Here is a 15,914-nt window from a genome sequence, read left to right on the forward strand (position 1 = left end):
TAGGAGAGTAAAGAGATACCGTCCAGGGTGTGAGTCATCCCTGAGAATCTTCCTCACTCTTCCAAGGCAACGAGCCCTGGCAATGTCATCCAGTGGTGTCAGGGAACAGCCCACAATGTCTTGTGCTGTGCTCACTACCCTCTGTAATACTTTCCTATCCGCGGCTGTCAGACCAGCATACCAAACCACAATACCATACGAGAGGACGCTCTCTATAGTAGACCGGTAAAAGAGGGTCATTAGCTGTTGTTCTACCCTGTTCTTCCGCAAGACCCTAAGAAAGTGAAGCCTCTGTTGGGCCTTTCTAGCCACCTGAGTTGTGTTAACTTTCCAGGTCAGATCTTCACAGAGGTAGACTCCCAGAAATTTAAAGGAGGAAACTCTCTCTACACACAAAGGTTGGGGACCTCTGCCTTAGAGTTAAGGCCAGGCTTTGCAAAAAAACCTCATCTGTGTTCTGTTCAATTTGGAAGAAAGAGTGATGTTTTCAGTAGCAATCTAATGGGTGGAATTCTTACACTTGCTCAGTAAGAAATGGGACAAATGCCTGTTTACTCTTTTATTTTTAATACCTACTTTGGCAGTTTCGAATGGATCCTGGCTGGTTTTGTCAATTGCCTTCTCTTCATCATACATTTTTTTTTAAAAAAAAATCTTATATTGTAAAGTTTTACTTTGGATGTAGTAAAGTTTTACAGTTCAAGGGGATATTCTTCTCTTTAAATTATTGCTTTTCTTTCCACAATCTTAACTCATTCTTCCATTTGTTTATTATTTAAAGCAGTGACTCCCTTGAACAAAGCCTAGTTCTGGTTCCTGGGTCTTGATTTCTTTGCAATCTCATGCAAATAGCTAACACCTACCTTCTTTCAAGATACTTCTGTCCTTAAACAAAGTGACAATTTTTTTAATTAATTAAAAAAATGTTAGCAGGAAGTTAGGCAGGATGACCTGCAAGAATTACTCTGGGAGAGGGGAGTTTGGCAAGGGTCGTAGCTTTGTTAGCATGCTAATCAGACCTTGGGGGGTGGGGGGTGGAAATAGACATCGCTGAAATTCTTGTTGCATTACAAGGTGCCTAGAAATAGCTTGATGAGTCACTGGCCATAATCAGTTTGCTGAAGTCATTTGTAAGATATGCTGCAACCAGCAAATGGGTCTCCAGTCTCCTCTCACATTTTCTTCTTCTACTCTTCACTCCACATTTTATTTTTAGTCAATAAAGAGCTTGCATGATTCATTCCTTGTCTATCCTCTTCTGTTTCATCATTGATTTGTGGTTTTTAAAATCCTCTTCAAAAAAAAATAACCCTCCAAATGGAAATACTTGCTTAAAGCTGTTTTGGAATGCGGGTTTTGTAAATAGGTGAAGCATTTTAAAATCAGAAGTCTATAGGGAATTGTGAAAATATATGACTTACAATAAACATTTTCGGCATCACTAGATTTAGAGGTGTGAAATCTGAAATGTAGCTTGTCCATCACTTATAACCATCCTGGAATGGGAGGCTTTACTCACAATTGCTCATACCTTAAAACACTTTTTGGCTGGACTAATGCAATGCATTCTACATGGTGCTGTTCTTGAAGAGCATTCAATTGGTCCAGAATACAATGGCTCAATAGTAAGCCTCTTCCACTGAGTGCTGCATTTGCAGTTCAAGATGATGGTGGTCACATTCAAAGCCCTTCATGGATTTTGCATGCAAGACCTGGATCTCCATGGAACCGTCTTCTCCCTATATAATCTGCCTGCCCAAGGATAGAAAGTCCCTTCTCTCATGGACTGCCATCTGTAAGACCTGGGGAAGCACCTCACCTCTGCAGTAGCTTATTCCTAGACATCTGAACTGTCTCTTCCTTCCTGGCTTTTTGAAAGTCCATAAAAAGACCAACCTTAACCCATTAGGAACTACTGCCTCCTCTAGTGAGGAATGGTATTTGAATTTTGGGCAATAGATTGTCATGTTCCTGGCTTTTACATTCCCCATCCCACCAATGAACTGGTGAATTAGGATTGTAGCTTGTCTTGGTTATTTTTAATAGCAATAACGCTTAACCTTATATTTGCTTCATGGTACTTTACAGCAGGGACGCGGTGGCTCAGTGGGTTAGGACGCTGAGCTTGTCGATCAGAAGGTCAGCAGTTTGGCGGGTCGAATCCCAAGTGCCTCATAACAGAGTGAGCGCCTGTTACTCGTCCCAGCTTCTGCCAACCTAGCAGTTCGAAAGCACGTAAAAATGCAAGTAGAAAAATAGGGACCACTACGGTGGGAAGGTAACAGCGTTCCCTGCACCTTTGGCATCTAGTCATGCCGGCCACATGACCATGGAGACGTCCTCGGACAAGCGCTGGCTCTTCGGCCTTGAAACGGAGATGAGCACCGGCCCCTAGAGTCGGAAACAACTAGCACTCATGTGCGGGGGAACCTTTACCTTTACCTTTACTACTTTACAGCACTCTCTGAGCAGTTTATAATGTCAGCATGTCACCCCCAACAGTCTGAGCCCTCATTTTACTGACCTCGGAAGGATGGAAGGATGAGTCAACCATGAGCCCCATCAGAATTGAACTCCAAGCAGTGGGCAGAGTCAGCCTGCAATACTGCATTCTAACCACTGTGCCACCAAGGGTCTTTAATCCTAGTTTATAGCAGCATTTAAGTTCACCGATTCCATGTCTTCAAGCTATTAGGATAAAAGAAACTTCTTTTTGAGGCATGACTCAATAGGTTCATACAATCTGGGATGAAGAAATTTATACCTGATTTGAAGCATTAGATTGTTAATCAGCACAGATTGTCAACACTTGAATTAGTTTTGGGTCAAAAGAGCATGAAAGAAGCATAGGGCAATATGGCCAAACTTGGGAGACTTATATGTCATAAACAAATGCAGTGTAATATATTTTATTATACATTCAGTGCTTTATTATATTAAAATAATTCACAGGCATTTTTTAACAATATTACATAACTTCAGAAACAGCAATCATGATAATATGGACATTTTATTTTAAGAACAATGATGTCTGGTCAAACTACAGGTCCAACTGTTTCTACCCATTATTTTAAAGAAATCACAAAAAGTTCTGTTAAATTGCTTACAGGTTTTTTTCATGCCCTTGTTAACAAAAATGTAATCCACATGTTAATATGACACCACATGACAATAATCCTACACTCAAAAATAAATTTCTATAGTTTTTTTCTTCTTTTTTCTGTGATAAGTAGTTTTTGAAGCCACTCAAACAGAACAATCTGTAAATAATTCATCGTAAGCACAAATCACATGTGAATGATCAACCATCCAAACAACAGAAAATCCATTATTTAGTTTGCTTTGAATACATAGCTGCTTTGGGTCAGAAAGAATTCAAAAAAATAACTTTGATCTATAATATTATTTCTCTTTTTTAGTATAAATCTATGTCGTTTCTATGTCTCAATAGAAGGAAATGAAACTGAGCAATTATCAATTATGTACTTCCTGGAAGTTTGTAAGAGTCTGCATATACATAGAATGAAGGCTATTGCTAAGCACATTGATTTGTGCTTTAGATTGTAAGCCGCCCTGAGTCTTCGGAGAAGGGCGGGATATAAATGGGATTAAAAAAAAACAACAACTCAGAATCCATATACTAAAAAGCATAAATTATCAGAGGTTGTTTTTCAATTTTTATCTAATAGAGAAGGTTATGCAGCAAGCACACACACACACCGCTAACACTTCTGAGAGTTTGAAGTCACATAACAAAGTAGAAGTTAGTCAAAATAGACTTCCATATATGCATAATTGAACTGGATTTGTCCATTGCTAGCAGATGACATTTCCTTGCTGTTAGAAATCATTGAGTCACGACTTGATGTTAACCATCCAAACTGAATTAATCAAAGTCCAATATTTTAATGTTTCTTCACCCTAAAATCACCTAAAATGCATCCGCTGTTGGAGAATACTTCATGAATTCTCCACCTGCCCATTGCAACCGGGAAACCATAATAACAAAATGAATTCTTTCACAGAGAAAGCTAGATGTTTGATGGTTAGAATTTTTTAAAAAAATCCCCTCCCCTGATAATAGTAATAATGCAATAAGGCAGTGGCCCCCAACCTTTTGGGCATCAGGGATTGGTTCCATGAAGAGAGGTTTTTCCATGGACTGGAGGGGATGTGGTTTCGTGTGCTGCCTGTATCCCACAGATGGCCCGGTGCCAGTCCACAGACTGGGGGTTGAGGACCCCTGCAATAAAGCACCAACACAACCATTATGAAAACATAAAGAGCGGGCAGACGGTGAATAAGAACAGTCAGCAAGAAATGGTTTGTCTGCAAATACAGCAGATCAAAAACTCTTCCTTCCACTCATTAAATAAAGTTTTCCTAAAATATACAGTTTTAATCTCCAGTTGACTGAAAAGGTGTAATCTTATCTTCAGTGCTGGCTTAGATTGTGTATATGCACAAGTGTGTGGATCAATAGTGTTTTACTTCTCAAGAAATGCCTTTGCCCCGATCTTTGATAATTAACTGCTTTAATCACCTTGAACCAAACAAATCAGTATTTTATAGTCTCTACTATCTTTCCATGACTCATAGCTCCATGCTCCAAATATCCACTGCAGATCTGGTTGGCTGAATTTGTCAAGTGTAATTTTATTGTCCTCCATTCCTAGTACTTATCAACTGTGGAGTTCTTTTATTCACCAGTTGGTTGATTGGAATTAGCAAACTCAGTATCCCTGATAAGCCTGATCAAATAAGTTTGTTTTATAGTTACCAAGGTGCTGGCCAGGTAACCAGTAGACTGGGTTCTAGTTACGACTTGGGCATGAAAGCTGGCTGGGTAACTGTGGGCCAATCAGCAGAAGATTGTGACTTCCAATCCTGCCTTAGTCATGAAAGCTGGCTGGGTAATGGGCCAATCACCAGGAGACTGTGAATTCTAGTCCCACCTTAGGCATGGAAGCCAGCTGGAGATCTTTGGGCAAATTGCCCCTTCTCAGCATAACCCACCTCACAGAAAACAGAAGGAAGAATGAGCATTAGATACTTTTGCCACCTTGAGTTACCTATAAATTAATAAATGAGGGATAAACATAAAATAAATAAATAAAATAAGTTAGAGGAACATGTGCTGCTCTCTCTGACATCTTTTGCAGTAGAGCATTCCATTCAGTGAATTAGTATAGAAATGTCCGGGAAACCACAAACAGTCACAGGCAGATTTGTATGCAACGAGGACCAGCAGAACTTCATATTCTATCCAAGTCTGGACTGTAGCACACAATAGTTACACATGTACTTATAATACGCATACGGCTAGTGCTTCAACAGGATTGCAACTGACTTTTTCGCCTTAAACTGTTGTTACAGGAAGGTGCCAAGGTTCATTTTAGCACACTTTAAACTTATCAAAATTCCCCAGGTACTGTCCCTAGTTTCTCCTGCAGAAATCCAGGAGAAGTGCTTGCTTCTAGTCAGGGAACTCAGTTGTGATCTGGTTAGATCTACTACTTTGTTCTCTGCTCTCTTAATTCCTTTACTCAGGTCTGACGGGATGGCAGGAAAGTGAGAGCAAATAAAATGTGTTTTTCCCTGATGAAAAAAGCTGTGGCTTTTTTAAAAAGTTATTTCTGGGGGCTTTCACTCAATCGAATTTGTTTCTTTGTTTTAATTGCTGTGGGATGTAGAAGACATTACTCAAGTTTTGAGCAGAAATCTCTGATTTTCTAGGTTTTTGTTTGTTTGTTTTGGGTGATACAAGATTATGCAGAAAAGATTATTGGAGATTCACTGCCTTCTGTCCAATGGCATAGAAGGATACCTGACCAGGGTCTGCAGTACTGCCTGGGATGCTACACATCCTCTCTGTGACACGTTTCCTTTGTGATCTTCTGTAAGGAGGCTTCGCAGTATTCGAAGCAGAACAACTAGATTCTGTAATAGCTTTGTACCATATACAGTAGTATCAAGCTTGTTAACTTTCTAGACTCTATCTTCTGCTATATATTCTAAATGGACTGTGACATATGTGTGTGTATAGTATATGTATGTATGTATGTGTATATATGTATATATATATATATATATATATATATATATATATATATATATATATATATATATGTGTGTGTGTGTGTGTGTGTGTGTGTGTGTGTGTGTGTGTGTGTGTGTGTGTGTGTGTGTGTGTGTGTAAATTACTAACAAAGAATTAAGGGAGACTGAAATGCATTTCAAACTTGTTAGTTTTCATCAGTCAGCCATACCCTTCTGAGATTTGAACCTGGGCTGATTGCACATTAGGCAGTTGTTTTTACCTCTTGAGCCACAGGATCTCTCTCGCTTTGTTAGCTTCTGCAAGGGGAGATATGTGTCAAATACTTTGTTAACTATTTAGATTACCTTGCTAGGCCCCAAACATGGGGCAAATCTTTATTTCCTGTTTTCAGCCTATCTCAAAGGCCATCAAACAGGCAGTAGTCACACAGGACAGCTCATATATTTGTGTAAATTACTAACAAAGAATTAAGGGAGACTGAAATGCATTTCAAACTTGTTAGTTTTCATCAGTCAGCCATACCCTTCTGAGATTTGAACCTGGGCTGATATATGTGTGTGTGTGTGTGTGTGTGTGTGTGTGTGTGTGTGTGTGTGTGTGTATTTGTGGGCATGTGCATGTATTGATATGGGTACACACACACACATATATATGTGCGTGTGTGTATGTGTATGTGCATGTGCATGTATTGATATGGGTACACACACACACACACACACATATATATACACTTTTGAGAGCAGGCATCAGACTTTCATTTTTTAGTGTGTGCCAGTGTGTTCACAGAAAAACGAGACAATAAAAGTTATCTTATCTTTATTTTCCATTCCTTGGATGACTGGAATCCTGACTGTATTAATATGCTCTGCCTGCCCTTCTTTTCTATTCCTTTCCTTTCCTTCCTGGAATACCATTTCATGTTATTATGTCCCTGGGATGCAATTTCAGTTTTGTTTTGTTTGTTGTTGTTTTTTTTAAAAAATCACTCTGTGATACTGTTTCATGAGTAATAAACGCAGGTTTATTATTCAACATTTTTTCGTGTGTGTTTCAGCTCTCTCTATGATTCTGAAGCTACCCAACCTGTTCCCATTTCTCACTCTGTCCAAACCCCATGTCCCTCCCTTAGGACTAAATTGGGTGTGTGGAGCTACAGGAGTTGCAGCCTATTAGAGGTTGTGCAATGAAGGGGAAGTTATTTAGATACTTGGCCCTTTGATCTCTATAAAAAAAATGTAAGTGCAGACAGAATTCTACCCGTAAGAAATGCAGCAAAATTATTTTATTTAAGAATAGCTGATAAAGCGCATTCTCATTCATGAAACTGAAGGAGAATTAAAGGCAGGGTAAATTTTCTGCATATTTCTTGTCACTTGCAAGTAGAATTGCATGGTCCGATTACACTGATCTCAGTGGCATTGCCTCCCTTAGAGCATCAGCAGTTTCCTTCTGCCATACATTGGTACTTAACGGCTTACATTTTGCACCAGCTGAATGAAATGGGACTATTAGAAACCACAAGCCAAATATCATGAACTTGCAAAAACTCCTCAAATATTCCAATATAGTCAGCTTTAAGCTATTCTATCAGAAGCTCCTGTTCTCTAGGCTCTTCTTTCCCTTGCTATTTAGACACACCACTTACTGGGGGATTGGCTGTGCCCCTGTTAGGAAAAGGACTCTAGGATTCCAGCTACTTTGTCACTCTTTTACCCGAAAAGAATAAAAAAAGTTAAGGGGGGGGGGTCAAGCCACAGCAGCCACAAAGGAAAGTAGAATTGCCCTTTTTCTCCTCTTTTATTATTCCTCCAATTGCAGTTTCCTTACTGGAGCCTCATTCATGCAATGCTCTGCCAGCCTTCCATTTTCTCTGCACACGATTTATGAGCTGCTCAAAAGTCCACTGCAATAAATTACACAACACAGAAGCCAAAAGCGGTCCCCTGATCTGGCTCCAGCCATTCCCAAGTAATGTACAAATAATGAGCCTTCTATCTAACGTAAGCAAAAAGAAGTTTATGGTACAATTCATTGTGGTTACTCGCACAATAACCTTTAAACATTTGTAAGGGTGGCTTTTACAACTTAAAAGTAACGAGTTCTGTGCCAACTGGGTGTATTTTAACTCTCTTCTTGCTCTTCAAAGGTTTTTCCCCCTATGTTCCTCAAGCAGCATCTCATTTCACATCTTAAACTGAGCTCAACCTTGGCCTCTTCTCTTAAGAATGACCAGGAAAATACATTTGTATCTTCTGGGATGGGACTTTTTGAATCTTGTTTATGGCACCCATTGCCATCAGGTTATTATTTGAAGACTTGCATGGTACTTATAACGATACCTTCAGTCTGTAAAACATTGAAAGTTTAAACAGTACATGCATTGCCTGTAAATTTAAGTCTTTTCTCCATTGTCTTTAAAATAAGGTTCCTTAGCATTTCAAAAACTTAAGGAAGCCTCCATATAACCAGAACAGACTAGTTTCTTTTCTCCCTTAATGATATTTTCCTTCTAAATGTTTAATCTTTCTCATAATAGAAAAAGGGAAGCTGATTAGCATAATAACATTGCGTGTGTGTGTGTGTGTGTGTGTGTGTGTGTGTTCCTGCAGTGTTTAAAGTGATCGTTGTACAAAGCTTGTTCTGGAACAGCCCATTGTCTCTTATTTTTTCCTGTCTAAGAACTTCTAACATCAAGCTGAGCTGGAGGAGCCAATGAAGGTTTTGAGGGTGCTTCTCAAAGTAACTACCATCTGAGCTTGCTTGTTTTCTTGCAGATGTTTCATTACCCAAAGCACTGATGATGTTACCTAGTTTGGATAATGAAACATCTGCAAGAAAATAAACAAGCTCAGAGAGCGCCAGGGACCCCTCATTACAATCCTGAGCTGCAAATACTCTCCTTTATTGGTAACTACCCTTTGTAACTGCCATTTGCAGCCCAGGAACTGTCAGTGTAAGTTAATTGATCTTAGCAGTTTGAAAGGAGTTGCAAACAGGTGGACCTGCCCGACATTGCTTCACAAGACCGCTCTCTTCCTGTGCCGGGGAAGTAGTTATGTAAATTGATCCTGTTTTAATCTAACAAGGCAATTCTTCAATGTTTATTATTGCTAAGTCCAGAATAGAAATCAGATAGGGTCATAACACTCTTGAGCCATTGCTTTGATCAGGCTGTCTTTTCCCTACTGGAATGCAGAACATTCCAAGAAATAAGCTCCTGGCCAAAAATCAGAAATAGCCAGATTTTTTCCCCCCTATGATCCTGGGTCCTTTACTTTTTTCCTGTAGCAAATGTATGGTCACCATTTAATAATATTAACTTTGATTATCTCAATTTAGTAATGGAGAGCAAAGTAAATGCAGAAGATGGCAGGACTCATGTACTATTTCCCTCCCCTCTATTGGTTTCATGGGAAATGCAATTTATTTTTTTCCTGAGCTGTTCAGAACGAAGAAAGGAGACAAGAAAAATATGGAATAATTCAATTTGCTATGGGTTGTTTTTCATATTGATGCTTTAAAAAGTTCAACTCTCCATTTTCCTTTCCAATTTAACTTAATTAGGAGTTTAAGAAGCACAGAGGTTCATAGGTCCCTATTCTTTGAAAAGGTTCACTGGTGACTGAATGCTTTTTTCACAATACCTGAACTTTTGTGACAATTCTCTGCAGTTTACTCTGTAACCAGCCCTCCTTACATTTCCTACTTAGCGCTGAGAAAAACAATAATTGTAATTTCAAAACCACCAACAATGTAAGAACCCTTTTTTTTCTTCCTCTTTTTTGATTGAAAGGGAAAGCTTTTCAAATTATTATGTTTGTCATCCTGATGAGAGTGGACTTTTCTCTTTGCAAACATGTCTTAGATGTGAAATCTAACCTGTTTTGATAAAGACACAAAATGGTCATATTTCTTAATTATCTTCCTTTAATAAAGTTTATGGTTCACTTATGGTCCAACTTTCACTGCCATAAGAACCATAAGAAAGGCTGAGCGCCCAAGAATTGAGGCCTTTGAACTATGGTGCTGGAGAGGTCTCCTGCGAGTCCCTTGGACTGCAAGGCGATCAAACCAGTCAGTCCTAGAGGAGATCAATCCCGACTGCTCTTTAGAAGGCCAGATCCTGAAGCTAAAACTCAAATAGTTTGGCCACCTAATGAGAAGGAAGGACTCACTGGAGAAGAGCCTAATGCTGGGAAAGATTGAGGGCAATAGAAGAAGGGGATGACAGAGAATGAGGTGGCTGGATGGAGTCACTGAAGCAATAGGCGTGAGCTTAAATGGACTCCAGAAGATGGTAGAGGACAGGAAGGCCTGGAGGAACATTGTGCATGGGGTCGCGATGGGTCGAACACAACTTCACAGCTAACAACAAATGGTTCACTTTCTATCAACAAATCAAGTACTTTCTGTTTTTTGTATCTATATAATACATTTACTTCTTTGCATTAAGTATGACTCCTAATGATTTCATGGACACACTTGTGTATTTTTCTTGGCAAAGATACAGGTGGTAATAATAATAATAATAATAATAATAATAATAATAATAATAATAATAATAATAATAATAATAATAATAATAATAATAATGAGGAGGAGGAGGAGAAGAAGAAGAAGAAGAAGAAGAAGAAGAAGAAGAAGAAGAAGAAGAAGAAGAAGAAGAAGAAGAAGAAGAAGAAGAAGAAGAAGAAGAAGTTGGAAGGGACCTTGGAGGTCATCTAGTCCAACCCCCTGCTCAGGCAGGAAACCCTATACCATTTCAGGCAAATGGCTGTCCAGTCTCCTCTTAAAAACTTCCATTGTTGGAGCATTCACCACTTCTGGAGGCAGGTTGTTCCACTGGTTAGTTGTTCTAACTGTCAGGAAGTTTCTCCTTAGTTCTAGGTTGCTTCTCTCCTTGACTAGTTTCCATCCGTTGCTTCTTGTCCTGCCTTCAGGTGCTTTGGAGAAGAGCTTGACTCCCTCTTCTTTGGGGCAGCCCCTGAGATATTGGAACACTGCTATCGTGTCACCCCTCACCCTTCTCTTCATTAAACTACACATACCCAATTCCAGCAACCGTTCCCTGTATGTTTTAGCCTCCAGTCCCCTTAACAGCTATCATGTTTTTGCCTTCTTCCATATGCTTATAGACTAGATAAACCAACAGAAGAGAATATGGAGTTCAAGGTTGAACTGTGGAGTCCTTGGTGCTCTCTACACTTAGCCGTTTGCTCTAGACTAAATAAAATAAAGCATCTCACTTCACCATGAACAACCAAACTGTGGGCTGTTCAACAATTTGGAAGAGATAGTTTCTTCAGAATCAGGAGCTCAGATCTGATCATATTTATCAGCAAGCTGCTGTGTTTGATTCTCCCTCGTTCTTCCAGAATCTCCTAACTTCACAGTATTATTACATGTACTCCCAGGTTATGGAATGTAAAGTCGCGTGCTTCACATAGAGACGGACACAACATGTCTCTCACTCACACACAAACACAAACACACACACACAAACACAGAGCCCTGCTGGACAGCCACACTCAAATCTCTTTCAACTGAATACAGAGGCACAACCTGTTCTTTGGAAAACAGTGAATTTTGGAAAACAGCGAATTTAAAGTAACAACAAAACTTTACTGGTTCATCTACATTTGCTCTTTTTCACATGCACGTACACATTCCTCCACTCTTACCCACATCCTTCTCAACTAGGCTGTCGGGCTTTAGCCAGAGGGACAGAGGCCACCAAATCTGGATCCAAGGATGGCTTAAAGTATGGGCGTCCTTTGGGAGCCCTTTTATCTCTCTCTGTTCATTCACAAAACTGACAACTACTCCTGTCTTGCTGATTGTCAAGCCTGGTAGCTGTTGATGGGATCTGGGAGGGGTTTCCCATGTGCTCAGCTCAACTTCTTTTGTTTCATTCAAGTGAAATTTTCTCTTTTGTTTTCTTAATGAGGCGATTCTTTCTAATCTCTCTCCCAAAGAAATGTCTATGGAGATTTTGATGGTCCCAAAGGTGCTATTCAGAAGGCAAATGGACTTTCTTGAGTTTCTCCTTGAAAATGTTTTGCTTCTCATCCAAGAAGCTTTCTCGTTTCTTCCGTTCCCTTCAATTCTTCAGCTGAATTGAATAAGCGTCTTGGATGAGAAGCAAAACGTTTTCAAGGAGAAAAACAAAGTCCGGTTGCCTTTTGAACAGCACTAGATAACAAATATCAATTTAAAAATAAGAGGCAGAAAAATAGAAGCCTTCTCAAAATAAACAGAAATGGCTAAGAACTTAAAATGGTTGAAATTCAGTTATGGATAAGTGAACAAACCTTCTTTTGACTTCACGTTCTCATGAGTAGCAACCCAAACCTGTTCTTTGTGCTTTTTTTTATTTGCCTTTCTGATCATTGGAGAAAAATAATTTACTTTGATGTGAAGAAAAGACCCTTTCAATTCTTTTTCCATTTTAATGCTTTTTTTTTAAGTTTCACAATATGTGTTCCAGAAGAGGACCTAGTGTATTAGTCACAAACACCCACATAGACCCATGCCATTGTCCTGGATATTTTCTTTCTTTCTAATTTTGTATGGCATATTATGCATTTACTATTTGTCTTGGTGCCTTAACATTCACTGCTCTCACTCAAGATCACTTGATCTCAATGCTTCAAATTCTTCATGTCTTTTTATGTCTTCTTTTGTGTTGTGGACATACTGTACACTGACTTAAGGAAGAAAATATAATGTTATATGGTATTTAACCAGCATATCCTCTAGATCAGACCCAAAAAGAACTCAGGGCCAGATACAAAATCTTCCTGCACACCAACATTGTGCGGTTTTACACTATTTTGCCAATGCTTCTCTTCCAAACATAAAGTGAAGGAGCAATAATTTCACATTTGGTTGTTGGAGGTTCTAATTAAATGGTTAGCTAAGAGGACTAAAATGGTTGATGAAGCAGATTGGGCCAGTCTTGAATTTAATTGAATCAAATACCTACAGTGTAAAATCAGATTGTTTGTTTCTTATTTCACCTTCATTGTGATAAACTCAGTGTTCGGTATCAACATTAAAATTCTATGCCAATAATTACAGTGTTTACTTTGGCTACCTCATGGAAATGCTCACACAGACACACATCCCTTGATTTTCTAAAATGTGATATTCATCTAAGTTTGAGAAAGGCAGGAGAGTGCTTTGATAAGAAATAAATAATCCTGTTTTGTAAACAACATTAACCGAGAGCAAATGGGACTTTCCCACCCTGAATCAATTAAAACTAGGAAGTGGAACTGGAATGCTCTAGAGTGTCTACCATCTGTGTTTTCTTTACATGTTTGTAAATAAAGGAATTACAAAACATACTGATTTCAAGCTCTTTGATCCCAAGGAAAGGAAACCTAATAATCCAGCAAGAATCTCTGTTTCAAGAGAAACTTCCAAGTCCCATCAAAGGACTGGACCAGAATCATAGTTAAAGAAAAGCCAAGAATTTCCAGAGGTGAATCCACAGGTTCCAGAGACCCACTATGGTACTCCAATGAGTCTGAGACATTTTTGTCTTTTCCCATGTAAACGTTTATCTTGAATAGATCCTTAATGTTGTTGGCAGCCAAATTACTATTACAAGATTATGTTCACTTTACATGTTTAAACAATACAATTATAAAGCTACACATGTAATATCTTCAGTTTGGTCAGTTTTAATTCCAGTTAATTGAGAGGGGATCAAATATAAATCAATGTATTTGGTTATACTTCAGAAATGGCTTGTAAGTAGATTTGCTTTTAAGGTATGAAGCTAATCAAGGAGAGAAGCAACCTTAATCAAGGAAAGAAGCAACCTAGAACTAAGAAGAAATTTTCTGACAGAACAGTTAACCAGTGGAACAACTTGCCTCCAGAAGTTGTGAATGCTCCAGCACTGGAAGTTTTTAAGAAGAGACTGGACAACCATTTGTCTGAAAATGGTATAGGGTTTCCTGCCTGAGCAGGGGGTTGCACTAGAAGACCTCCAAAGTCCCTTCCAACTCTTATTCTATTCTATTCTATTCTATTCTATTCTATTCTATTCTATTCTATTCTATTCTATTCTATTCTATTCTATTCTATTCTATTCTATTCTATATTGATTAAAGTGTTCCCCCATAGTATTGTTAACCATTGTTCTACAGAAAGGAATCAAACAGCTTTTCCAATAAGGAACATATAATACTTTTGCAACAGATATCTTATAGAAACTTAGTTCAATATCTTTTAAAGAAATATATGCTTTCATATCCCTTATTTAAAGATATGTCATTTTTGTCTCTTTGGAAATTACATTTTGCAACCTGAACAAATTATTAACTTTACAGGGAACAAATGCCTTGCAATTTTCCTCTTTATAAAAGTAGGTTTTTAATAACTGGATTAGTGGAAGAAATCTTGCATTATTCCTATATTTGTCATATACACTCTGTACATTGCATATTACCGCATGATCTTTTTAAAATTATTTCTGTTTGTATCAACCTATAGATATTTTTGCAAACCATCTAGAAGTCCTACCCCCTCTCATGGCAGTAAATGGGCCCGAAGGAGATTTCTGCTTCTTCATATTTCAATGTCTAAAAGAGATCACATAATTTTGCTGGATATCAAGGAAACCAGCAGTGAGTGGCAGCAGTCAAAAAAGCTAATACAACCCTTAGCTGTATAAACAGAGGCATAGAATCCAAATCACGTGAAGTATTAGTACCACTTTATAAAACCTTAGTAAGACCACGCCTGGAATACTGTATCCAGATTTAGTCACCACAGTACAAAAAAAGAGGTAAAGACTTTGGAAAAATGCAGAGAAGAGCAACCAGGTTGATTAAAGGCCTGGAGATTAAAACATGTGAAGAACAGTTGAGGAACTGGGTGTGGCTAGTCTAGAGAAAAGAAGCACTAGAGGAGACATGAATGCAGTGTTCCAGTATTTGTGGGGCTGCCACAAAGAAGAGGGGGTCAACTTATTTCCAAAGCATCAGAAGGCAAGACAAGAAACAACGGATGGAAACTAAACAAGGAGAGAAGCAACCTGGAATTCAGGAGAAATTTCTTAAGAGTGAAAACAATTAACCAGTGGAACAGCTTGGCTGTAGAAGTTGTGGGTGCTCCAACACTGGAGGTTTTTAAGAAGAGCCTGGACTGAAATGGTATTGGGTCTCCTGCTTTAGCAGGGGGCGGACTAGAAGACCTCCAAGGTCCCCTTCCAGTTCTGTTCTAATTGATTGATTGAAAGAGAAGCATGTTCTCTGCATACCAGAGAGCAAGTTACTGACTTGAAACTGAAGCTTTCTCCCTGTTTGCTTAATCCCCTCTCTCAAAGATCTGAACAAAAAGCACAATATGGGTGGGTTGTTTTTTTTTACAATTTCCTTGTTTCCCAGACAATTTGGCAGCTAAAAACACCCTCCGAGATGGGCTGTTTGCTTATTAGCATGGCATGTGTGCCAAGAAACCAGCAGAATGTTTGGCAACTATGCTACTGATCCAAACAAGGAAAAGAGAGACACGCCCTCCACAAAGGACTTCTGACCTCTGTGCCTCCTCTGTTTTCAGTTGTGCTAATTTGTTGCTAGACTCATTTTGCTAAGTTTGCAAAAAAAAAAGAAAGAAAAGAAAAAAAGAGAAAAAAAATACATTTTTTATCGTACTGTGGGTCATAAATTCATGTCAAGCACTGATTTATGTGTTTTTAGGGGGAAATAGGGCATTGGGCAACAGTGTTCAGCTCTGTCCCTTAAAACATTGGCAAGGAACCAGCAGAGCCTTAAGCTTGCCATGTGCAAAATATTCTTCAGAAGCTACTTGGAATCCAGACTTAGAACAGAAGTTGTAC

Source organism: Vipera berus, assembly GCF_964194415.1.
Source record: "Vipera berus genome assembly, chromosome: 9".
NCBI lineage: Eukaryota > Metazoa > Chordata > Lepidosauria > Squamata > Viperidae > Vipera > Vipera berus.